The 27842-nt window shown below is 41.6% G+C and overlaps 1 long non-coding RNA gene across 1 annotated transcript; it reads left to right on the forward strand.

The window, feature by feature from the left end:
• The first annotated feature begins 12042 nt into the window (after window positions 1–12042).
• Window positions 12043–24933, forward strand: LOC108540697 (uncharacterized). The gene is made up of 5 exons (XR_001888737.1): window positions 12043–12120; window positions 18928–19030; window positions 22638–22753; window positions 23775–23827; window positions 24339–24933. It is a non-coding gene; the product is annotated as an uncharacterized LOC108540697 (long non-coding RNA).
• The last annotated feature ends 2909 nt before the right edge of the window (window positions 24934–27842 follow it).

A 27842-nucleotide genomic window follows, 5' to 3' on the forward strand; every position in this document is an offset into this window, starting at 1 on the left:
AGGCTGAGGCAGAGAATTGCTTGAACCTGGAAGGCAGAGCTTGCAGTGAGCCAAGATTGCGCCACTGCACTCCAGCCTGGGCAACAGAGCGAGACTCTGTCTCAAAAAAAGCAAAAAACAAACAAACAAACAAAAATATTTAAAAAAAAAAAAAAAAAAAAAAAAAAGATGAAGAAACTGAAACATGAAAAATTTGAGAGATATTTTTTGCTCATGAGTTATAAAAAACATTGTTAAAATAGCTATGCTACTCAAGGTAATCTACAGATTCAATACAAACTCTATAAAAATACCAATGACTTTTTTTCACAGAAATGAAAAAAACAGGCCTAAAATTTATAGGGAACAAAAAAAAACCTCCCCAAAGTAATCTTGTGAAAAAAGAACAAATCTGAAAGCATCAAACTACCTGACTTCAAAATATACTGCAAAACTGTAACAAGCAAAAGAGCATGATACTGGCATAGAAAACAGATACATGGACTGAAGTATCCAGTGATCCCAGTAATAAATTTATAAACCTAGAGTCAAGTAATTTTTAAGTTATTTAGGACACACATTTAAGAAAAGTCAATCTTTTCATGAATTGAGCTAGGAAAATTGATTATTTAAATGAATACAACTAAGTGCCTCACTGTTACCATATTAAAACAACTTAATTAAAAATAAATAGAAGATTTAAATGTAAAACTCAAATTTATAAAACTATTTGAATAAAACATAGAGAAATTCTTTACCAAATAGGACAGAAAATTTTTTTTAATAAGACCTCAAAAGCACAAGCAACAAAAGCAAAAGGAGACAAGTGAAGTTATCAGAATCTGAAAAAAATTTACATAGCAAAAATGAATTAACAGAGTGAAAAGACAACTTACAGTGTGGGTGAATATATTTGCAAACTATACATATGGCAATGGATAAACATACAGAATAGATAACAAACTTAACAGCAAAAATAACACAATCTAGTAACACGCAAGAGACCTTAAGTGACATTTCTCCAAAGAAGACATACAAACAGCCAAGTACATGCAAAGATGTGCAACATTAATTATTAGAAAAATGCAAATCAAAGCCACAATAAGATACCAAACCACTCCAGTTAAAATGACTGTAATCAGAAATGATATGTGCCTGACCCTTTCAGCAGGAGGCATTGTGACATATCTCTGGGCCTATTATTTAGGTGATACGACTCTCCTCTTCGACCTGGACACTGCCTACAAGGGACATTGTGCCATACAGTTTGGCATAGCCCTGAAGTTATGCGACTTTTTTGCCAGGAACTTGCCTACAAGGAGAATATTGGAACATTTCTGCCTCAGCATTTAGGTTATGTGGCTGTCATGCCTGTTTCATTACCACAGAGTAAATTTTGACATATACCTAGGCACAGCTCACAGGCATGATAATGACTGTCATATGTGGACCCCACAAATAGGAGTAATTTTGACTCTTGTAACTTGCTTTAGAAACATGAGTGATATCTTAGATCTCTTTCTGATGAAAAGGTCATAGGAGATTAAAACAGCCTCAGATATTTTATAAAGCCTTTAGCTTATACAGAGAGTGTAATAACAGAACCCAGTAGAAAGGTGAAATTGCGAGTCTCATATGCACACCCAGCAGACAATAAGTACTGTCACATCTCACATATATGAAGCCAGCTGTCACTTATGAAAACAGGACATGTGTGGTATTGTAAATCTCATCTCTGGAATATTCTGCCAGTGTGATGGTGATATAAATATTTGCTGAGCATCTGTGGGATTTGACTCTCCAGTAAATACATGGGATTGTGATCTCTACCTGGGCCAGCCTCTAGATAATGTGACTCCCCTGCCTGGGCCCTTCCCTCAGTAAGGATTGTTACATATCACTGGATCTATCACCCAGGTTATGTTACATTCTTCCCTGGGTCATGCCCACAGACATCATTGTGACATATGACTATGTCCACCATTTAGGTGATGTACCTCTCCTCTCTGGAATGGGTCTTGAACACATGGGGTGGTAGTGACATATTGCAAGACCAAGCACACAGGTGAGGGTACTCTTATGCCAGGACTGTGTTTCAAGGAGGGCATTATGACATTTCTCTGGGTCTATCTCCGAGGTGATGAGACTCAATGCTTGGGCCTCACCCACATAGAGTATTGTGATATAAAAGTTAAACCTGCACAAAGGTGATATAACTCTTTTGCCTTGGTTCTGTCCTAAGGGAGCCTTACAACATAGCTCAGGACCAAGCACCCAGGTGATGTGGCTCTTCTGTCTGGTTCCTACCCATGTGTTAGATTGTGATGTATAACTAAGGAAGCACCTAGGTGATATGACTCTGCTTTTCTGTCAGAGTCCTGCCTACTGGAGATATTGGCACATATCTCTGAGCCCATGACCTAAGTGATATGACTCACTTCCCCTGCACAGGCCTTTAAAATGGTGAGATTGTGACATATTGCTGAGCCCAGCATTTAGATCATGTGACTCTACTCTTTTCTGTGAACCATGCCCACAAAGGGAAATTTTGACCTATTGCACCCAGATGATGTTACTCTTCTGCCAGAGTCCTGAATGAAGAGGGAATTATTGCATACTGGTGGGCCCAGCACCCTGACGATGCTACGGTCCTGCCTGTGGCAGAGCCACAGGGAGTACTTTCACATATCTTCAGCTTATTCTATAGGTGTTTTTCTTCTCATCCCTTGGCTAAGTTTTTCCACATGTGAAATTATGTCATATTGCTGGATCCAGCACCCAGTTAATGTGACCCTCCTTCCTAGATTCTGCCTAAAGAGGGCATTGTGACATGCTTGCCACATCACCTAAGTTATGTTACTTTTTCCTAGATTTTTGCCCAAAAATGGGATTATGACATATACCTTGCTTCAATTCACAGGCATGATGGTCAGACTTACATTGCGATTCAGCCAATGGAATATATTTTGCCTCTCATCACTAGGCTTAAGGTAATAGGTAAAATCCTGGGTTGCATATCTATAGAAAACTCACAGAAGTTTACAACACTAACTCATATTGTATAAACTCCTTGAGTGGCACAGAGAGTTTCATAACAAGGCCCAGTACAAAGTTAAGATTATGACTCTCAATTACACACCCAGGTGAAAGTAAAAGCTGTCACCATCCTATATTTACAAAGCCCACTGTTGAGGTACTGGTTCTAACAAATGAAAAGAGTTCAAAGATGGAATCGTGACTCTCATATGTGGGATCTGACCACAGGTGCTATCATGACTCATTTTTGGACCCAGCTCACAGGCATAAAAAGGATCCATTCTTGAACTCAGCCTAAATGAGAGATGTTGACTATTATACCTGAGATTAAGGCAATATATAAGGTTGTGAGTCCATATGAGCACGTGGGCCTCAGAGTAGTTTGCAACTCTCATGCATGCCATATAAAGCCTTCAGATGGTGTAGAGGGTGTCATGCGATGACCAAGCACACAAGTGACATTGTGACTTATATACACACCAAGCTCACAATTAAAGGTGTCGCCCTCAAAGATGAGGAGATTGTGTCATATCACTGGGCCTACTACCCTACTACCTAGGTGGTGTGATTCTCCTCTTTTTCTTCAACCCTGTCTACAGTAGACATGGTGCCATATTTCTTGAGGCTATGCCAAGGTGATGTGACTCTTCTGACCTGGCCCTGCCTGCAAAGGAGATTATAATACATCCCGAATTAGAATCCAGGTGACGAGACTCTCCTGCCTTGTTTCTCCCCACAGGTGAATTTGTGACATATACCTGAGTTCAGCTCACATGCACGAACATAACCATAATACCTGGACCCAGAAAGGGGAACTATTTTGACTCACAATGCCAGCCTCATGGCCATAAGTAAAGTAATGGGTCTCCAAATTGTATAAAGTTCACAGAGGATTATGACACTCAGGAATATAATATAAAACCTCAGCAGTACAAAGAGTGTCATAACAGGGAACAGCAACCAGGTGCGATTGACTCTTGGGTGCACACCCAGCTGACCCGAATGTCATTCTCTCACAAGAACAGGACCTACAAATAAAGGCACTAAATCTCACACAAAAGAGCAAATGAAGGTTGAAATTTTTCCTCTCATACACGGATCTGACCCACAGGTGTTTTGGTGAAGCATTATTCAGCACACCTGTAAGTCTGTGATTCCCCTACTGGAACACAATCTTTAAGTGGGATTGGGCATCTTATACATGGATTTATCCCACTGTTGAAATTGTAACTCTTCTGCTTCAACCCAACTCACAGGAGGTGTTGACCCACATTCACGAAACCAGGACTTGTGTGGGACTGTGAAACTTACTTCTGAATATTTATTTCTGTGTAATTAGGACATAAAAGTGAGCCCACCTCTTGAGTGATTTGACTCTCCTTTTTAGGACATGACCACAGATGACACTGTGACATACGTGGACCATACACCTAAGCAAAAATGCCTGGGCCTGCCTACAAAGGGCACTTTTATATGTGACTGGCACCAGCACCCAAATAATGTGAATTCTTTGCCTGATCCCTGACTATAAAAGGCATTGTGGCTTATATGTAGGTCCCTCATGTAAGTGATGTGACTCCCTTCTACTGCCTTGGCCCTGCACTTATGGTGCATTGTGACACATAACTGGGTACTGCACCAGTTCTGCAGTACCAGGTTCTGCCAACAGGAAGTTTTGTAACATATCATTTGACTCAGCACCTTGGTGATGTTTCTCCTCTCCCACCTTGCCCTGACCACAGGGGAGATTGTGACATATTGCTAAACCCAGCTCCAAAGTGAGGTCACTTTTATACCTTGGTTTTGCACATAGTGGCCATTGTGACATACATCTAGGCCAATTGCCTGGGTGAAATGAGTCTCCTTAACTTCCTAAACCCTGCCCACAGGGGGAATTTTGATAAATCACTCAAACCAGCATCCAGGTGCTGTGACTCTTCTTCCAGGTTCTTGTCCACAAGAAAGATTGTGACATCTCACTGGACAAGCACCCTCCCAGGTGATGTGACCTTCCTGCTTGCTCTCTGCCCACAGGTGATATTGTGCCATATACCTTAGACCAGATAAGAGGACTAATCATGACTCTTAAACCTGGAGCCAGGTCATATGCAAGATGATGACTCCCACTCCTGGAACCTTCCACCAGTGTTATTGTGACATATACCTTTGCCCAGCTCCTGAGTGATTTAATAATCTGGCGTAGGTGTAGCCCACAAATGAGATTTGGACATTTACCTCAGCTGAGGACCTTGGTGATTTGACTCTCCTGTCTTAACAATATTCTCAGGAAGGATTATAACATGTCTCTGGACCCATCATCTAGTTTGCCTGACTCTCCTCTCCTGCCTGGACCCTGCTTCCACTGGGGATTGTAACACTGTCCACAGGGGTATGGTGCCATACATCTGGGTGTAACCCCAAGTTATGCAACTTTTCTGCCAGGAAAATATCTACAAGGAGAACATTGGAAAATTTCTGGCTCAGCATTTAGGTGACTTGGCTGTTGTGCCTGTTTCATTACAACAGAGTAAATTGTGACATATGCCTAGGAACAGTTCACAGGCATGATAGTGACTCTCATATGTGGACCCCACAAACAGGAGTAATTTTGACTCTCATAACTTGTTTTAGAAACGTGAGTGATTAAATCTCTTTCTGGTTAAAAAAAAAAAGCAAAGAAGATTATAATAGCCTCAGATATTTTATAAAGCCCTTGGCTTGTACACAGAGTGTCATAACAGAACCCAGCAGAAAGGTAAAATTTTGAGTCTAAAATGCACACCTAGCTGACAGTAAAGACTGTGATTGTCTCACATATGTGAAGCCAACTGTCACGCATGAAAACAGGACATGCATGGTATTGTACATCTCATCCTGGGAATTTTCCGCCAGTGTGATTGTGATGTATATCTTTGCCGAGCACCTGTATGATTTGACTCTCCAGACTGGTTAGAGCCAGCATATGTTATTGCGATATCTACCTGGGCCAATCTCTAGGTGATGTGACTCTCCTGCCTGGGCCCTGCTCCCAGTAAGGATCATAACGTATATCATAAACGTATCCACTAGATCGCCACACCCAGGTCATGTTACATTTTGCCTGAGCCATGCCCACAGAAATCACTGTGACATATCACTGTGTCCACCACTTAGGTGACATAACTCTCCTCATTAGAATGGGCCCTGAACACTGTGGGGGATAGTGACATATGGCTGGGCCAGGCACACAGGTGATGGTACTCTTTTGCTAGGGCCATGTCCTAAAGAGGGCATTGTGACAAATCTCTGGGCCTATCACCAAGGTGATGTTGCTCTCCAGCTTGGATCTTGCTTACCTCGATAGTGACATGTTGCTAGTCTAGGCACACAGGTGAATGTACTCTTTCAGCAGGGCCATGCCTCAAGGAGCACACTGTGACATCTCTCTGGGTCTATCACCTAGGTGATGTGACTCCCTGCTCAGGCCCTGCCCACATGGAGCATTATGACATAAGAGTAGAACCTGCACCTACTTGTTGTAACTCTCTTGCCTGGGTCCTGCCCTAAGGGAGCCTTGTGACATAGTTCAAAACCCAGCATCAAGGTGATGTGGCTCTTCTGCCTGCTTTTACCTCACATGTTAGATTGTGTCATATAGCTAGGGAATCACCTAGATGATATGAGTCTTCTCTTCTGCCTGACTCCTGCCTATTTGGGACATTGGTCCAGATATCTGAGGTTGTGTCCTAAGTGATAGGACATTTTTGTTCTGCCAGAACCTTTACAATGGGGTGACATGGCATATTGCTAAGCCCAATACTTAGGTAATATGATTCTACTTTTTTTCCTGAACCATGCCCATGAAAAGTAATTTTGATGTACTGCAGGGCCTAGCACCCAGATGATGTTCCTCTTCTGCCTGGGTCCTGCATAAAGAGAATTTCGGCATATTGCTAGGCCTCCCATGCTGATGGTGTAACTCTCCTGCTTGTGCCAGAGCAACAGAAAGTATTTTTACATATCTTGGGCCTATTCTGTAGCTGTTTTGGCTCTCATCATTTTCTTTTTTTTTTTTTTCCACATTTGGGATTGTGTCATATTGCTGGGTCCAGCACCCAGGTAATGCTACCCTGATTTCTAGATCCTTCCTAGAGAGGACATTGTGACATATTGCTTGGCACGGCACCTAAGTTGTGCTATCCTCCTGCCAAATTTTTTTCTTACAAATGATATTATGAAATGTACATTGCTTCAGTTCATGGGAATGATGATCAAACTTAAATTTGGGTTCTACTAATAGTAGATACTTTGCTTCTCATCATTATACTTAGGGCAATAAACAAGGTTATCAGTTGCATATTTGTACAAAACTCACAGAAGGTTACAACACTAATTCATATTCTATATACTCCTTGGGTGGTACAGAGTTTCACAACAGGGCCCAGCAAAAGGTTAAGATCGAGACTTTTGATTACACATGCAGGCGAGAGCAAAAATTGTCACCATCCCACATTTACAAAGCCCACTGTAGAAGTCCTGTGTCTAACAAGCAAATAAAGTACAAAGATGGAATTGTGAATTTCATATATGGATCTTGCTACTGGTGACTCATTTCTGGACCCAGATCACAGGCACAATAATGGATCTCTCGTCTGAACCCAGCCTATAAGAGAGATGTTGTCTATCGTAACTGGGTTTAGGGCAATATGTAAGACTGTGTGTAGACCTCAGAGTTTTTTGCAAGTCTCATTCATATTGCATAAACCCTTTGAATGTTGTAGAGTGTGCCATACGATGACCCCAAACACAAGTGAGATGGTGACTTTTATATGCACACAAGGCTAACAGTTAAAAGTGTCACTCTAAAAGATGAGGAGACTGTGTCATATCACTAGGCCTAGTACCCTGGTGTTGAGACATTTTGGTTTAAATTGTTTCCCATGGGAGCATTGTGAAATATTGCTGGGTTAGAATAATAATAATGTGACTCTTCTGCTTGGATCCAGCCAACAGGAGATATTATCACATATCTCTGGGCCTATCAACTAGGTGATGTGTCTCTCCTACCAGTGCCCTGCCCACAGGTGACGCTGTGACATATTGCTAGATATAGCATCTAGGTAATGTGACTCTCCCCTCTAGCCTGGATCCTGCCCACTGAAGAAATTGTGATACACTGAGTCCAAAACCTAGGTGTTGCGACTCCCCTATTTGTCCCGGACTCTGCCAAGAGAGGGAATTATAACATATTGCTGAGCCCAGCACCTAGGGAATGTGACTATCCACTATTTTTTTAACCCTGTATACAGTGAGCATGATGACATATTATTTGAGACTGTACCCAGGTGATATGACTCTTCTGACTTGGTTCTGCCTACAATGGAGATCATCAACATGATGTAACTCTTCTGTCTTGTCTCTGTCCAAAGGTAAATTTGTGACATATACCTGGATGCAGCTCATATGCACAATAATAACTCTCATACCTAGACCCAGACAGCAGATATATTTTGACTCTCATAGTCAGTCTTATGGCCAGGAGTAAAGTCCTAGATCTCCAACCTGTGAGAATTCACAGAAAAGGATGCTACTCAGGCATATTATATAAAACCTGAGTGGTACAAAGAGTGTCATAATAGTCACCAGCAACCAGGTGCTATTGTGACTCTTGGAACCACACCCAGCTGACACAATTGTCATTCTCACACATGAACAGAGCCTACAAATGAGGTACTAAATCTCCCACACATAAGTAGTTGAAGCTTGAAATTGTTATTGTCATACATGAATCTAGGCCACATGTGGTTTGGTGACGTTTGAACCACGATTCAGCAGTCCTGTGGGGCTTTGACTCTTCTACTGGAACAATCTTCAAGTGGGATTGGGGCTCTTGTATGTGGATCTTGCCATTGCTGAGACTGTGACTCCTGTACTTCGACCCAACTCCTCCCAAAGCCAGGACTTGTGTGGGACTGTGAAACTTATTTCTGAACATTTTCAAGTGTGTGATAGAGAAATATGACTTTGCCCAGCATCTGAGTGTTTTCACTCTTCTTTCTAGGCCCAGAGCACTGTTGAAATTGTGACATACGTGCAGCAAGCACCTAAGCAATGTATAACACCTTCTTTGGCAATCTGACAAATGGCGTTGTTTATTATTACTGATACCAGCACTCAGCTGATGGGAAATCTTGGCCTGACCCCTTCCTATAAAGTGCATTGTGGCTTTTTTCTAGCTGCATCATATAAGTGATGTAACTTTCTTCTACTGCCTTGGCCCTGCACTTATGTTGCATTGTGACGTACAACTGGGTACTGCACACAGGTGATGTGACTCTTTTTTTTTTTCTTTTGACGTGGGGTGGTTCTGTCAATAGGAAGCTTTGTAACATATCACTTGGCTCAGGACCTAGCTGATGTTTCTCCTCTCTTGTCTGGGCCCTGACCACCAGAGAGATGGTGACATATTGCTGTACCCAGCACTAAGATAAGGTCCCTCTCCTGCCTTTGTCCTGCACACAGGGGCCTTTGTGAGATATATCCAGGCCAATTGCCTAGGTGAAGTTTGTCTCCTTTCCTGCCTAAGCCCTGCCCACAGGGAAGATTTAGATATATCACTTAAACCAGCATCCAGGTGATATGACTCTTCACCAGAGTCCTGCCCACAAGAAGGATTGTGACATTTCACTGGACCAGCACCCACTCAGGTGATGTGACTCCTTTCTTCTCCCTGTCCACAGATGATATTATGCATATACCTGAGGCCAGATCAAAGGCCTAATAATGGCTCCTGTACCTGGAGCCATGACACGTGCAGGATGATAACTCTCATCCCTGAACCTTCCCACAGATGTTATTGTCACATACACCTTTGCCATGCTCCTGAGTGATTTCATAATCCTATCTAGTTATAGCCCACAGATGAAATTTAGACATATACCTGGGCCAAGAACCTTGGTGATTTGACTCTCGTGTCTTAACAGTGTCCTCAGAAGGGGTAGTAACGTATCTCTGGACACATCCTCAAGGTTATGTGACTCTCCTCTCCTGCCTGAACCCTGCTTCCAGTGAAGAGTGTAGCATTTCTAAGCACTGCATCCAATTAACATGACCTCTTGCCTGGGCCCTTTCAACAGGAGGCATTGTGACATATCTCTGGGCCCATCATTTAGGCGATATGACTCTCCTCTCCTGCCTGGACACTCTTCACAAGGGACATTATGCCATAGAGCTGGGTCTAGCACTCAAATTTGGTGACTTTTCTGTTAGGGAACTACCTACAAAGAGAATATTGTACTATTTCCGGCTTAGGATTTAGGTGATTTGGTTGTTCTGCCTGTTTAATAACCACACAGAGGATGGTGACCTATACTTAGGCACAGCTAACAGGCATAATAATGACTCTCATATGTGGACCCAGCCAATAGGAGAAATTTTGACTCTTATAACTAGGTTTAGGGACATGAATGGTATCCAGGATGTCCTTCTGGTGAAAAGGTCACAGAAGATTACAACACTTGCACATATTTTATAACACCCTTGAGTTTTACATACAGTGTCATAACAGGACCTTAGCACACAGAAGAAATTGTGAATCCTGTATGCACAGCCAATCGACAGTAAGGACTTTCACCATCACAGATGGATGAAGGCAACTGTCCTTCATGAAAATAGGACATGTGTGGTATCATAAATCTAATCCCTACAGTTTTATTCTCTCATAATTGTGATATAAATCTTTGCCAAGCACTTGTGTGATTTCATTCTTCAGACCATTTCCAGCCTACATATGGGATTTTGATATCTACCTGGTCAAACCTTGAAGTGATGTGACTCTACTTCTTGGGCCCTGCTCTCAGGAAGAATTGTGACATCACTGGATCCAGCACCCAGGTGACGTTACATTCTTGCCTGCACCATTCCCTCAGACATCATTCTAACATATCACTGTGTCCATCACTTAGAAGACGTAACTATTTTCTCTGGAATTGGCTCTACACACAGGGCAGGATAGTGACATATTCCTAGGCCAGGCAGACAGGTGATGATACCCTTTTGCCAGGGCCATGCCCCAAAGAGGGCATTTTGACATATCACAGGGCCTATCATGTAGGTAATATGGCACTTCTGCTTGAGGCCTACACACTGGAATAGTGACATGTTGCTAGGTCAGGCACAAAGGTGATAGTATTCTTTTACCCGGGCCATGCTTTAAGGAAGGCTTTGTAATGTATCACTGGTCCTATCACCGAGGTGATAGGACTTTCTGCTTGGCCCTGCCCACGTGGAGCATTGTGACATAAGGGTGGCACCTGCATGTAGATGATGTAATTCTCTTGCCTGTGTCCTTTCCTAGGGGGACTTGTGAATATCAGTACCCAGGACCAGGTGGGTCTTCAGCCTGGTGTCTTCAGCCTGGTTTCTGCCCACATATTCAATTGTGACATATACCTAAAGAAGCACCCAGGTGATATGACTCTCTTTTTGTGCCTGAGCCCTCCCTACTGGTGACATTGGGCCATATCTCTGAGTCCATGACCTAAGTGATGTGACTTTCTTCTTCTCTCTGGGCCTTTACAATGGGAATATTGTGATGTATTAATGAGCCCAACATTTTGGTAATACGACTCTCGTGTTTTTGCTGAACATTACCCATGAATAGGACCTATGCCGTATTTCAGGGCCCAGCACCCAGATGATGTAACCCTTCTGCCTAAGTCATGCATAAAGAGAGAATCATAGCACATTCCTCAGCCCAGCACCCTAATGATGTGTCTCTCCTGCCTGTGCCAGGGCCACAGAAGGTATTTTGACATATCTTTTGACCTATTGTGTATATGTTTTGGCTCTCATCACTTTGCTGGGTTTCTTCCATGTGTGGTTGTATCATATTGCTGGCTCCAGCCCCCAGTTAATGTGACCTTCTTTCCTAGGTGCTGCCTAGAGAGGGCATTGTGACATATTGCTTGGCAAAGCAAGGATGTTAACTTTCTGCCTAGTTTTTTGCCCACAAATGGGATTATGACATATACCTTGCTTCAGTTCAAAGGCATGATGATCAAGTTTCCATTGGGATTCAGCCAATAGAAGATATTTTGCCTCTCACCACTAGGTTTATGTCAATAGGTAAGGTCCTTCACTGCATATTTGTGCAAAGCTCACAGAAGTTTACAACACTAACTCATAATGTATAAACTTCTTGGGTGGTACAGAGAGTTTCATAACAGGGCCCAGCAAAAAGTTAAGATTGTGCCTCTTGGCTACACACTCGGGTGAAAGTAAAAGTTGTTACCATCCTACATTTACAATGTCCATTGTTGAGTTCCTGAGTCTAACAAGTGAATGCAGCAAGCACAAAGTCAGAACTGTGACTTTCATAAGTGATTCTGGCCACAGATAGGATAGTGACTCATTTCTGGTCTCAGCTCACAGGAGTAATAGTGGTCTCATCCCTGAAGCCATCCATCTGATAGGAGAGCTGTTGACTATCATACCTGGGTTTAGAGCAATATGTAAGATCATGAGTCCATATAAACATGTAGGCCTCAGAGAGGTTTGCAACTCTCACGCCTGTTGTATAAAGTTCTCAGATGTTGTAGAGCGTGTCATACAATGGCCAGAACACACATGAGATTTTGACTGTCATATACAAAACTACCTAACTGCTAATGGTGTCACCCTTAAACATGAGGAGATTGTGTCATATCCCTCAGCCTAGTACCACAGGCTTGAGACATTTTGGTTTAAATTCCCTTCCATAAGGGCATTGTTACATATCACTGGGTCAGAATCATGATAATATGACTCTTCTGCCTGGGCTCTGAAAACAAGAGATATTTTCACATATGTCCAGACCTATTGGCTAGGTGATATGTCTCTCCTGCCAGTGCCTTGCCCACAGGGGACACTGTGACATATTGCTAGATATAGCACCTGGATAATGTTACTTTCCTCTCCTGCCTGGATCCTGCCCACTGAAGAAATTGTGACATACCACCAAGTACAAAGCATTGGTGACATGACTCTGCTCTTTGCCCTGGACCCTGCCAACAGAGGGAATTATTACATATTGCTGAGCTCAGCACCCAGGTGGTGTGATTCTCTTTTTTTCTTCAAACCTGTCTACATTGGTCATGGTGACACATTACTTGAGGCTCTACCCAGGTTACGTGGTTCTTCTACATGGTTTCCGCCCACATGTAAGATTGTGACATATAACTAGGGAAGCACCTAGGTGGTGTGACTCTCCTTTTCTGCCTGGGCCCTCCCTACTGGGGACACTGGGATATATCTCTGAGTTCATGACCTAAGTGAAGTGACTGTCTTCTCCAGCCTGGTCTTCACAATAGGGGAATTGTGACATATTGCTGAACCCAGCAGTCAAGTACTTGACTCTCCTTTTTTTCTTGAACCAAGCACACAAACAGAAATTTTCACCTACTGCAGGGTCCAGAACCCAGATAATGTTACTCATTTGCCTAGGTCCTGCATATAGAGAGAATTTTGGCAGGTCGCTGGGCCCATCCCCATAATAATGCGACTCTCATGCTTGTCATGGAACCACAGAAGGCATTTTGACATATCTTGGGCCCATTGTGTAGGTGTGCTGGCTCTCATAACTTGGCTGGGTTTTTTCCACATGTGGAATGGTGAGTCCAGCACCCTGTAAATGTGGCTCTAATTCTTATACCCCGCCTACAGAGGGCATTGTGACATGTTGCTTGTCACAGCACCTAAGTGATATTACCCTCCTGCCTACTTTTTGGCCACAAATGGGACTATGACATATACCTTATTCAGTTCAGAGGGATGATTGTCAAACCTATATTGGGATTCAAACAATAGGAGATATTTTTACTTTCATCGCTAGGCCTAGGGCGATAAGTAAAGTCCTGTCCTGGGTTGCATATTTGTACCAAACTCACAGAACTTTACAACACTAACTCATAATCTAGAAACCCCTTTGTGGTACAGGGTTTCATGGCAGGGACCAGCAAAAGTTCAGATTGGGACTCTTGATTACACATCTAGGTGAAAGCAAATGTTGTCAACATCCCACAAATCCAAAGCCCAATGTTAAGGTACTGAGTCTGACAAGTGAATACAGCACAAAGTTGGAATTGTGACCATCATATGTGAATCTGGCCACAGGTGGGATGGTGACTCATTTCTGGATCCAGCTCTGGATCCAGGCATAATAATGGAACTCAATTTTGAACCCAGCCTACAGAAGAGATGTTGACTATTATACCTGTTCTTAGGGCAATATGTAAGATAGTGAATCCATATGAACATGTAGGCCTCAGAGAGGTTTGCAATTGTCATGAATGCTGTATAAAGCCTTCGAATGCTGTAGAGTATAGTACAATGGCCCAGAAAACATGTGAGATTGTGACTCTCATATACACCCCCAGCTCACAGTTAATTGTGTCACCTTCAAAGACAAAGATATTTAGCATATATTCTTGTATAATCACTTAGTGCTTTTACTTGGGTTGTGTATTAGAAATGCACTAGTTGTTAAAAGTAAATAATCAGGTTTAGAATGGTAATATTTGGGTTATAAATTAGTACTGCTATTATTCAACCTACGTGAGTAGTTGAGGAGTAGGTTAGGAATTTATGAAGTTGTTTTTGATTAAGTTCTCCCCAACCACCCACTATAATGAATAGGATTGTGATAGATAGGAGAATGTTCATGTTTATTGATGGAAAATTTGAAACATAATAGAGATACAGGCTAGTTTTTGTCATGTGAGGAGAAGTATGCCTGATATTAGGAGAGTTTCCTTTGGTTTTCGCTGGGACTCAGGAGTGAAAAGGGGCTATTCCTAGTTTTATTACTGGGGTCGTTTTTATTATTAAGGATGAAAATTTATTAACAGTGTTTATTATTGTTCATTGTCTGCAGGACAGGTTACTGGAAAGGATACCTATTGTGAGAATTACAGACGCGGTTGCTTGTGTAAGGAAATATTTGGTGGCTGCTTCTGTAGAGTGGGGATTAATTTTTTAATTAAGATTGGGGTAAGAGCTAGTGTATTTATTCCTAGTCCAGCACAGATGAGAAATCAGTGTGAGCCTAACATTGTGATAAGAGTTCCTGTGAAAATACTAAGGGATATAATAAGCTGAGCTAATGGATTAATTAGTAAGGGAAGGGTATAACCAATTATTTCAGGGTATGGGTCTGACAGCTTTTTTAGCTGACCTTACTTTAGGACGTGGTGTAATAGGTAGCACGGAGAATTTTGGGTTCTCAGGAGTAGGTTCAATTCCTATAGTTCTAGAAATAAGAGGATTTTAACCTCTATTGTTTAGTCTATCAAAGTAATTCTTTTGTTGAACATATTTCCTATGTTTGGGGTGGAATTAGAAGATCTGGTATAGGGAGGGGAGTCCACAAGAGGAGAGCGATAGAAAGGGTAAGGGTTGTAGCAATAATATAAAGGGTAATAGTAGATGTTGAGGGCCATAAGCGTTTCTTGGTGAGAAGTTTTATTGCATCAATGAATGGTTGAAGTAGTCCATAGGGACCTACAGTGTTAGGTCCTTTGTGTAGTTGTACATAGCCTAAGATTTTTTGTTCAATTAGTGTAAGGAATGTTATAGCAATCAGAGTGGGAATAATAAGTAGAAGAAGATTAATTATAGGCATATTGTTAAGAAGAGGTATTGAACCTCTGATTATAAAGTCTTAAGTTTTATGCAATTTTTGGGCTATGCCATCTTAACAAACCCTGTTCTTGAGCAGGGTGTGTGGTGAGTTGTTAGACTGAGATAACATCATTTATGGGGCAAAGGTGCTTTACGAAGTTGGGCCCTATTTTCTTATCCTTTCATACTAGGAGAAATGTTAAATAGATAGAAACTGACCTGGGTTACTCTGGTCTGAACTCATATTACGGAGGACTTGAATCCTTGAACAAGTGAACCCTTAATAGTGGCTACACCATTAGGATGTCCTGATCCAACATCGAGGTCATAAACCCTATTGTCAATATGTACTCCAGAACAGGATTGTGCTGTTATCCCTAGGGTAACTTATTCCATTGATCAAATTATTGGGTCAATGTGTGTCAACTCGCTTAGACTAGTGCCATTTTAGTTTGGGTTGCTCAGAGATTGAATTATGCTCCAAGGTCACCCCTACCAAAATTTTTAATGCAGGGATAGTATGCTAGGGCCTGTCGGCTTTTTTGAGTTTTTATTTGCAATAATGAATTAAAGCTCCATAGGGTCTTCTCATCTTATTTGTTCATATCCATCTCTTCATGGATAGGTCAATTTCAATGATTAAAAGTGAGAGACAGCTGAACACTCAGTGGCCATTCATACAAGTCCCTATTTAGGGAACAAGTGATTATTCTACCTTTGCACTGTCAGGATACTGCGGCCGTTGAACATATGTCACTGGGCAGGCAGTGTCTCTAATACTGGTAATGCTAGAGGTGATGTTTCTGGTAAACAGGGGGGACAAGATTTGCAGAGTTCCTTTTAGTTTTTGTAATCTTTCCTTAGAGCATGCCTGTGTTGGATTAACAGTATAAATAATAGGGTGCTTATTATATTGCTTATTAATATTAGGCTGTTAACGGTCAGTGGATTATTGCAGTCTCATATAAGCTTATGCAATGGAGAATATCTTCATGTTACTTATATTAACATTATTGGTTATATTAAGTAATAGATTAGTCCAATGTGATGTTAGAAGTTCAGTAGGATGATTAGAATTTTAGGCAATTAGATGTTGAGCTTGAAAGCTTCTTAATTGGTGGCTGCTTTGGGGCCATCTATGTCAACTATGGTGGTGATATTTTTTATTCCCCATAGGACAGTTGTTTCCTAATGTCTAAAGAGCTGACCTTCTTTAGACTAACAGTTAAAGATACAGGGAGATTAAGTAAGTCTGTGGATAAGTTTAAAGTTGAAAAACAATCAGCTGTCACCAGGCTCGGTAGACTTGTCACCACTACTCATGAATCTTCCCACTATTTTGCCACATAGATGGGTGTGCTCTTTTAGCTGTTGTTGAGTAGCTCTTCTGGTTTTGGGGGACTTGGCTATGGTTCTCTGTGTAAAGTTATTTCTAATTAATACATTATGCAGAAGGTATAAGGGTTTGTCTTTGCTTTTTAATGCTTTATTCAATTCTTTCATCTTTCCTTTAGGGTATTACGCCTATTATGCCAGGGTGAAAATTTCTATCACCTATGCTTTTGTCTACGGTAAATGGTTTGATTAAGATGGTTTGATATTTTTAGTGAAGTTTGGGGTTAGAGTCAATTCAAAATGATCAGGTCGTGATGAAATCTTCTGGGTGTAAGCCGGATGCTTTAAGCTAAACTGTACTTTGGTTTGTCCAAGCACACTTTCCAGTATGCTTATCATGTTACGACTTATCTCCTCTATACATGCATAGAGAGTTTTTAGCAATTTCTAAAATAATATTTGAGGAGAGTGATGGGAGGTGTGTGCATGCTTCATGGCCTTATTCAACCAAGCACTCTGCTCTTGGTTTACTGCTAAATCCTCCTTGAGCCCTTAGATTTCATAAAGATTGTTGTGGGGTTTTCTGGGTATACAAAATGCAGTCTACTTCTTGCCACCTCATGAGCTACACCTTGACCTAACATTTTTATGTGTATACTTGTGCTTACTCTATAACCATTTTAGGGTTTGCTGAAGATGACAGTATATAGGCTGAGGTCAAGAGGTGGTGAGGTATATTGGGGTATACTGATTTTAAAATTGGCTCCTCTAGAGGTATATAAAGCACTTTGAGTTTTTAGCTGTTGCTGGTAGTATTCTGGCAAATTGTTTTTTTAATGTTAGAGTTTAGGGGTAAGCATAGTGGGGTATCTAAGCCCAGTCTGGGTCTTAGTTAGCTATTGTGTCTTCAGGATATTAAAGGCACCTTCATAGTATATTTTATTTCAGCGGGAGGTTTTTACAACTTAGATGGAGTTTAGCTTTATTGAGGGCAGACCTTAAACACTCTTTGCACCAAGTTCAATTAGCTTGGGTTAATCGTATGGCTGCAGTGGCTGGCTCGAAATTGACCAATGCTAGATATCAATATAGCTTAAAGTTTCATTTATTACTAAATATTTATCAGTGCTTTTTCCCATAGGGGTGTGGTTGAGCACTGTTTTGAGCTGCATTTGTGCATGCTTGATACTTGCTCCTTTTGATCCAGGTGATCTAAAAGGCGTTTTCACTGGGGCAAGGATGCTTGCTTGTGTAACCTTACTAAGAGCTAATAGAAAGGCCAGGACCAAACCTATTTGTTCATGGGGTTGTGCAGACCCATCTAGAATTTTTAGTGTCTTGCTTTGAAATAATTAAGTTACATTAACTGTATAAATACTTAAGCCTAAAATTAGAATATGAGAAGGAAATAAATAAATATAAATAGTCGTTTACAGTTCTGGGAATTCAGGGTCTTTAAAGTTGAATTGGAAGAGATTTGGTTGAGAGGTTTACTCACAATTAGAATATAATCGATTTAGGGTACAATATATGGGGTAGCGCTTTTACAGGAATATGCTCAAGGTATTATATTACTTTAGGGTGGAAGTTTAATTATTGTATTTATTATATAAAATGGAGGCTTGATTTGGGAGGATTTTAAGATTTTTAGGAAAATTACATCATCGAGGGGTAGCTGTTGGGATATTCATGGTTAAAATACTATTTTTGGGCTCTGACTGGGTTGCATTTTAGTGTCTTTTTTTGGGGGTTTGGCAAGGGTGCATTTACCTTGGTTGATGGTAAAGTCGGAGATGGGGAGGAGGAGTTTGCAAATTTAATCGGAAATGGTTCTTGAAAGTGAGCATGCGTGCATGAGCATACGTACGTGAGTATACGTGTCTATTAATTGTTATGTCCTTCAAGCATTAATTAATTCACAACTTATTGTTATTATGCCAGCCCGGAATATTCAATTTAAGCTCAGCTTCTACAATTGATTTGTCAGGAATCAAATCCGAGTTCATCTACAGCTGATTCGGCAGGTACCAGGGCTTCCGCAATGGTGAGTGATAGCATCCCCCAAAGTTAAACATACCAAATGTATGACAGTGCTCCTGTGACTGGTTAATAGGGTGGTAGTCATTAGTCCATTGAGATGTCTTATTTAAGGGGAATGTTTGGGCGATTTTAGTTTTATGGCCCTGAAGTAAGAACCAAATGCCAGGTATAGTTTCAAAATAGTCACCCCTAAGTGTTATGCGCCCACAGCAAGGAAGTTAGTACTACCCAGCAGGATGATGATTTCACAAAGGTTGGTTGATTAAGAGATCAGAATTTGGTAGGGGATATCTGTGTTGACAAGGGATTTCTTGACTGAAATGCGCTATGTCCAATGAACGAAGTATGCACTATGTAATATTAAGGATATCTATTATGGGTCAATATTTGCAAGGATTAGACTTGTATAGTCAATAAAAGTAGGTGTACCATAGTTGATTAAGGGAATATTAATACATGCTTATACATATGTGCACTGGATTTGTAATGTATCCTCATATATCATTGTACTATGTATAAGTAAACAATTATAGTACTATATATTACTCATTGGTGCTAACAGTAATGCACAAAGTACATAAAAGCACTAATGTATTAGTGCTAGTTGATTAATACTGACATAGCAGTTAAAATATGTGCTGTGAAAAAATTCAGGGAGTAGTTTAATCCAAATTTCAGCTTTGGGCATTGATGGTGAATTGGAAATGCTTTTTCCCTGAGTTGTCCTGGGGAGGGGATTCTCCATTTCTCGTTTACAAGACCAGAGTATTGAATTATACTGCAAGAGCATTTTCATTTAAGTAATTTATTTTCAATTAGGGTAGTGAGCAGTATAAGGGTGAGGATGGTAGAGAAGTACATGATAGATGCTGTCTGTCTGATGGCAATAAAAGGTTATTGGACTGGCTGCCCTCCGATTCATGCGAGTGTAAGCAGGTCAGCCACTAGGGTTCATAATAGGCATCGACTTAATGGCCAGAATATTACGCTTTGTTGTTTAGACTTGTGAAATATGGGAATAACTGCTAGAATGAGAATGGATAATACAAAGGCCAATACGCTTCCTAGTTTGTTAGGAATCGATTATAAGATTGCATATGCAAACAAAAAGTACCACTCTGGCTTAATGTAGGGTAGGGTACTGAGGGGGTTGGCTAAAGGGTAATTATCTGGGTTGCTCAGGAGGTCAGGCGAAAATAGTATTACAGTTATTAGAAGGAGGAGAAGAAAAATTAAACCTAGAATATCATTGGTTGTACAGTAGGTGTGGAAAGTGATTTTGTCAGGATCTGATGAAACCCCTGAAGGGTTGTTAGATTCTGTTTCATGTGAGAATAAAAGAAGAACAGTTGCGAGCACTGTAATGATGAAGGGTAGGATGAAATGGAAGGCGAAAAATCATGTGAGGGTGGCTTTGTCAAATGAGAATCTGCCTCAGATTCATTGTACAATGTCAGTTCCAATATATGAGATGGCTGATAGTAGATTTGTAATTACTGTTGGGCCTCAGAATGATATTTGGCCTCATGCGAGCATGTGGCCCATGAATGCTGTTGTTATAGTCATGAATAGGAGGATAATGCCAATATTTCAGGTTTCAAGGAATGGAAATGAACCATAGTGTAAGCCTCAACTAACATGTAAGAAGAGGCAGATGGAAAATATTGAAGCACCTTTGGCATGAAAATAGCAGCTTTAGTTTACATCTAGGCTGATATGAGCGACTGAAGAAAAGGCAGTTGAGGTGTCTGATGTATAGTGCATAGCCAAAAATAATCCTGTGATGATCTGGAGAATTAGGCAGGCACTAAGAAGAGAGTCAAAGTTTCATCATGTAGAAATATTAGATGGTGTAGGAAGATCAATAAATGAGTAGCTAGTAACTTTTATTAGCGGATATGTTTTGCGGGTATTGGTCATTAGTGTTCTTACAAATGAAGTAGAAGGATGGTTTTTCATATCATTAGTCATTTTTATAGTTCATGTGGGAATAATGGCATATACTTTATTTTTATTAAGTATTCTCTGGTTATAGGGTTTGTAGGTTTTTCTTCAAAACTTACTCTTATTTATGGAGTCCTAGGGCTAATTGTTAGGGATGCTGTGGGTTGTGATATAGTGTTGAATTTTGGTGGGGATTTCATGGGGTTAATAGTCTTTTTGATTTATTTGGAGGGTATGATGTTTGTTTTTGGTTATACTGTGGCTATGACTATTGAGGAATATCCTGAAATATGAGGGTCAAGTATTGACATTTGAGGGGCTTATTAGGATTATTAATAGAGTTGATGTTGGTTTGATGAATAGTTGAGTATGATGAGGTGGTATTCACGTTTGATTTTAATAGTGTAAAGAGTTGTATCATTTTTTAGCATGGGGGAGGTTATTGCCTGAGGATTATGTGGGTATGGCTGCCTCATTCAGGAGATGAAGGTCTAGTACTCAGGTGTTGAGACTTTTTGGCTTAAATTCCTTCCCATGGGTGCACAGTGACATATAGCCGAGTTAGAATTGTAATAATGTGACTCTTCTGCCTGGACCCTGCCAACAGGGGATATTATCACATATATCTGGGCCTATAAGCTAGGTTATTTGTCTCTCCTGCCTCTGTCCCCAGAGGACATTGTGTAATATCATTTGACTTAACATCTAGGGTAATGTGACCCTTCTCTCCTGCCTGGGTCCTGCTCACCAAAGAAATTGTGACATACCACTGATTGCAAAACCTAAATGATGTGACTGTCCTTCATTACTACATATTGCAGAGCCCAGCACCTAGGTGGAGTGACTCTCCTCTTTTTCTTCTTCCCTATGTATGGTGAGCTTGGTGACATACTTTGAGACTGTACCCAGGTGATGTGACTCTTCTGACTAGGCCCAGCCTACAAATGAGATTGTACTGTATCACTGGCTGAGCACCCAGGTGATGTGACTCTCTTGCCTTGTCCCTGCTCACAGGTGAAATCGTAACATACACCTGGGTTAAGCACACATGCACAATAATAACTCTCATATCTGGACCCAGAAAGTAGAGATAATTGACACTCATAGCCAGTCTCGCAGCCATGGGTAAAGTCCTCAGTTTTTCACTTGTAAAAAGTTCACGAAGGATTATAACACTCAGGTATAGCATATAAAGCCTTAATGGTAGAGAATGTCATAACAGAGACCAGCAACTAGGTGAAAATGTGACTCTTCTATGCACTCCTGGCTGACACGATTGTCATGCTCACGCATGAACAGGGCCTAGGAATGAGGTACTAAGTGTCACACATAAAAAGCAGTCAGAGGTTGAAATAATTACTTTCATACATGGATCTGATTCACAGATGGATTGGTAATATTTGAACCATGATTTAGCACATCTGTGGTGATGTGAGTTGTTTATTGGAACACAATCTTCAAGTGGGATTGGGGCAATTATACATGGATCTTGCTCATTGTTGAGACTGTGACTCCTTTACTCCCACCCAAACCACAGAAAGTGTTGACTCACATACAGGAAACTAGGATTTGTGTGGGATATGAAACTTATTTCCCAGTCTTTCTGAGAGTGTGATTGGGGCAGTTAACATTGCCCAGCACATGGATAATTTGACTCTCTTTTCTAGGCCCAGACCACAGAGAAAATTGCCCGAATGTGAAACAAGCAGCTAAGCAATATGTAACACCTTCCTTGGCTCTGTCTAAAAGGGCACTTTTATATATCACTGGGATCATCACCCAGGTAATGTGAGTTATTTGCCTACAAACCTGCCTACAAACCTGTCTTAACTCTAGGTCCATCACATAAGTGATGTCACTCCCTTCTACTGCCTTAGCACTGCACTTACAGTGCACTGTGACACACAACTGGGCACTTCACACAGGCAATTTCGCCCATGGGTGAAATTGTGACATAAGGAGAGATATTTTGACTCTCATAGCCAGTCTTATATCAATAAGTAAAGTAATAGGTCTCCTAATTGTATAAAGTTCACAGAGGATTATTACACTCAGGCACATCACATAAATCCTGAGTGGTACAGAGTGTCATACCAGGGAAGAGCAACCAGGTGCAGTTGTGACTCTTGGATGGACACCTAACTGACATGATTGTCATTCTTTCACAAGAACACGTACAAATAAGGTACTAAATGTCACACAAAAGAGCAGTCAAGGCCGGGCACTGTGGCTCATGCCTGTAATCTCAGCTCTTTGGGAGGCCGAGGCGGGTGGATCATCTGAAGTCAGGAGTTCGAGGCCAGCATGACAAATACAGTGAAACCCAGTCTACTAAAAACACAAAAATTGGCTTGGCATCATTATGTTTGCCTGTAGTCCTAGCTACTTGGGAGGCTGAGGCAGAAGAATCACTTGAACCCAGGAGACAAGGGTTGCAGTGAGCTGAGATCGTGCCACTGCACTCCAGCTTGAGTGATGGAGGGATGATCCAACTCAAAAAAAAAAAAAAAAAAACAGTACTCAAAGATTGAAACTGTTCCTCTAATACATGGATCTAACCCATGGGTATTTTGGTGATGCATGATTCAGCACACCTGTGAGGCTGTGACTCCCCTACTGGAACACAGTCTTCAAGTGGATTTTGCCCATTGATGAGATTTGACCCCACTCACAGGAGGTGTTACTCATATGCACAAAGCCAGGACTTACGTGGGACTGTGAAACTTACTTCTGAATATTTTCTAATGTGTGATTAGGATGTAGAAGTTAGCCCATCTCCTGAATAATTTGACTCTCTATTTTAGGCCATGACCACAAATGAAATTGTGACATACTTGGACCATACACCTAAGCAAAGGTGAGTGGGCCCACTACAAAAGGGCACTTTTACATATCACTGGGACGAGAACCTAAGTGATGTGAATTATTTGTCTGTTCCCTGCCTATAAAAAGCATTGTGGCTTATATCTAAGTCCATCATGTAAGTGATGTGACTCCCTTCTAGAGCCTTGGCCTTGCACTTATGGTGCATGGTTACACATAACTGGTTACTGCACCCAGGTGATGTGACACTCCATTTTGGGTTCTGCCAACAGGAAGCTTTGTAAATGTTACTTGGCTCAGCACCTAGGTGATATTTCCCTCTCTTGCCTTGCCCTGACCACAGGGGAGATTGTGACATATTGCTAAACTCAGCTCCAAGGTGAGGTCACTTTCACACCTCAGTCCTGCACATAGCGGTCATTGTGACATGTATCTAGGTCAGTTGCTTAAGTGAAGTGAGTCTCCTCACCTTCCTAAGCCCTGTCCAGGGGGAATTTTGATATATCACAAAAACCAGCATCCCGTTGATACAACTTTTCTTCCAGGGTCCTGCCAACAGTAAAGATTGTGACATCTCACTTGACAAGCACCCACCCAGGTGATGTGACCTTCCTGCTTGCTCTCTGCCCACAGGTGATATTGTGCCATACACCTAAGACCAGATAAGAGGACTAATCATAACTCTTAAACCTGGAGCCTGATCATATGCAAGATGGTGTCCCCATTCCTGGAACTTTCCACCAGTGTTATTGTGACATATACCTTTTCCTAGCTCTTGAGTGATTTAATAATCCTGCCTAGGTGTAGCCCACACATGAGATTTGGACATTTACCTCAACTGAGAACTTTGGTGATTTGACTCTCCTGTCTTAACAACATCCTCAGGAAGGATTGTAATATGTTTCTGGACCCATCATCAAGGTTACCTGACTCTCCTCTCCTGCCCAGACCCTGCTTCCACTGGGGACTGTAGCATTTCTAAGCTCTGCCTCCAAATGATATGACTCTTTTGCCTGGTCCTTTCAACAGGAAATGTTGTGACATATCTCTGGGCCTATCATTTTGGTGATATGAGTCTCCTCTTCTGTCTGGACACTGCCCACAAGGAGCATTTTGCCATACAGTTGGACGCAGCCCCAAAGTTATGTGACTTTTCTGCCAGGAACTTTCCTACAAGGAGAATATTGGAAAATTCTGGCTCAGCATTTAGGTGACATGGCTGTCGTGCCTGTTTCATTACCACAGAGTAAATTGTGACACATACCTTAGCACAGCTCACAGGCATGATAATGACCCTTATATGTGGACCCCATATGACAGTCATTACTCCAATAGGAGTAATTTTGACTTTCATAACTTGCTTTAGAAACATGACTGATTAAATCTCTTTCTGGTAAAAGAAAGGTCATAGAAGATTATAACAGCTTTGTATGTTTTATAAAGCCCTTGGCTTGTACACAGAGTGTCGTAACAGAACCCAGCAGAAAGGTGAAATTGTGAGTCTCATATGCACACCCAGCCGACAGTGAGAACTACCACTGTCTCACATATATGAAGCCAACTGTTACTCATAAAAACAGAACATTCGTCGTGTTGTACATCTCATCCCGGGAATTTTCTGCCAGTCTGATTGTGATATAAATCTTTGCCAAGCATCTGTGTGATTTGACTCTCCAGACTGGTTAGAGCCAGCATATATTATTGTGATATCTACCTGGGCCAACCTCTAGGTGATGTGACTCTCCTGCCTGGGCCCTGCTCTCAGTGATAATCATGAAATATCATTATATCCAGCACCCAGGTCATGTTACATTTTTGCCTGAGCCATGCCCACAGAAATCACTGTGACATATCACTGTGTCCACCACTAAGGTAACATAACTCTCCTCATAGAATGTGCCCTGCACACAGTGGGAGATAGTGACATAGGGCTGGGCCAGGCACACAGGTGACAGTACTCTTTTGCTAGGGCCATGTCCTAAAGAGGGCATTGTGACATATCACTGGGCCTATCACAGGTGATGTTGCTCTCCTGCTTGAGTCCTACTTACCTGAATAGTGACGTATTACTAGACTAGGCACACAGGTGATGGTACTCTTTTGTCAGGGCCATGCCTCAAGGAGGACATTGTAACATATCTTTGGGCCTATCACCTAGGTGATGTGACTCCCTGCTTGAACCCTGCACACATGGAGCAATGTGACATAAGGGTAGAACCTGCACCTATTTGTTGTAACTCTCTTCACATGTTAGATTGTGTCACATACCTAGGGAAGCACGTAGGTGATAGGTCCCTGCCAACAGTGGATATTATCACATATCTCTGGGTTTATAAGCTGGGTGATTTGTGTCTCCTTCCTGTGCCCTGTCCCCAGAAGACCTTGTGAGGTGTCATTTGGATTAACATCTAGGTAATGTGACTCTACATTCCTGCCTGGGTCCTGCTCACCAAATAATTTGTGACTTACCGCTGATTGCAAAACCTAAATGATGTGACTGTCCTTCATATTTTAGACTCTGCCAAGAGAGGGGATTATTACATATTGCAGAGCCCAGCACCTAGGTGGAGTGACTCTCATCTTTTTCTTCTACTCTGTATATAGTGTGCTTGGTGACATACTACTTGAGGCTGTACCCAGGTGATGTGACTCTTCTGACTAGACCCAGCCTACAAATGAGATTATACTGTACCACTGGCTCAGCACCCAGGTGATGTGACTCTCCTACCTTGTCCCTGCTCACACATAAAATTGCCACATATACGTGGGTTAAGCACACATGCACAATAACTCTCATACCTGGACCCAGCCAGTAGAGATTTTTGACTCTCATAGTCAGTCTCAGCCATTGGTAAAGTCCTGGGTTTTTGACTTGTGTAAAGTTCACAAAGGATTATAACACTCAGGTATAGCATATGAAGCCTTAATGGTACAGAGTGTCATAACAGAGACCAGCAATGATGTAAGAGTGCAACTCTTGTGTGCACAACTATCTGACATGATTACCATTCTCACACATGAACAGGACCTAGGAATAAGGTCTAAATGTCACACATAAAAAGTGGTCAAAGGTTGAAATAATTACTCTCATACATGGATCTGATTCACAGGTGGTTTGGTAACATCGAACCATGATTCAGCACACCGGTGGTGCTGTGACTCCCCTACTGGAACACAATCTTCAAGTGGGATTTTGGATCTTATACATGGATCTTGCCATGTATCTTGATGAGATTGTGACTCCTCTACTTAAACTCAACTCGTAGAAAGAGTTGACTCACATACACGAAACCAGAACTTGTGTGGGATGTGAAACTTATTTCTGAACATTTCTGAAAGTGAGATTGGGACAGGTAACTTTGCCCAGCACATGAATAATCTGATACTCTTTTTTAGGCTCAGACCACAGATGAAATTGTGCAATATGTGGAACAAACACCTAAGCAATATATAACACCTTCCTTGGCTCTGTCTACAAAGGGCACTTTTATATATCACTGGGACCATCACCCAGGTGATGTAAATTATCTTCCTGAAACCTGCCTACAAAGAGAATTGTGTCTTATGTCTAGGTCCATCATGTAAGTGATGTGAATCCCTTCTACTGCTTTGGCCCTGCACTTATAGTGCATTGTGACACATAAGAAGGTACTGCACACAGGCAATGTGATTCTCCTTTTTGGGTTCTGCCAAGAGGAAGCATTGTAATACATCACTTGGCTCAGTACCAAGGTGATGTTTCTTTGCTTTTTCCTGGGCCCTGATGGACAGGGCGGTTGTGATATATTGCTGGGCCCAATGAAAATTTGGGGTCACTCTCCAGCCGTGGTACTGCACATAAGCACCATTGTGACATATATCTAGGACAATTGCCTAGGTGAAGTGAGTTTCCTCTCTTGCCAAAGTCCTGCCAACAGAGGGGGTTTTGATATGTCACTGAAATCAGCATTGCGGTGATGTGACTCTTCTGCCATGGTCCTGCCTACTAGGTAGATTGTGACATTTCACTGGACCTGCACCCATGTAGGTGATGTGACTTTCATGCCTTC

This window comes from Rhinopithecus bieti, unplaced genomic scaffold, assembly GCF_001698545.2.
Source record: "Rhinopithecus bieti isolate Rb0 unplaced genomic scaffold, ASM169854v2 scaffold_19903, whole genome shotgun sequence".
Taxonomy (NCBI): domain Eukaryota; kingdom Metazoa; phylum Chordata; class Mammalia; order Primates; family Cercopithecidae; genus Rhinopithecus; species Rhinopithecus bieti.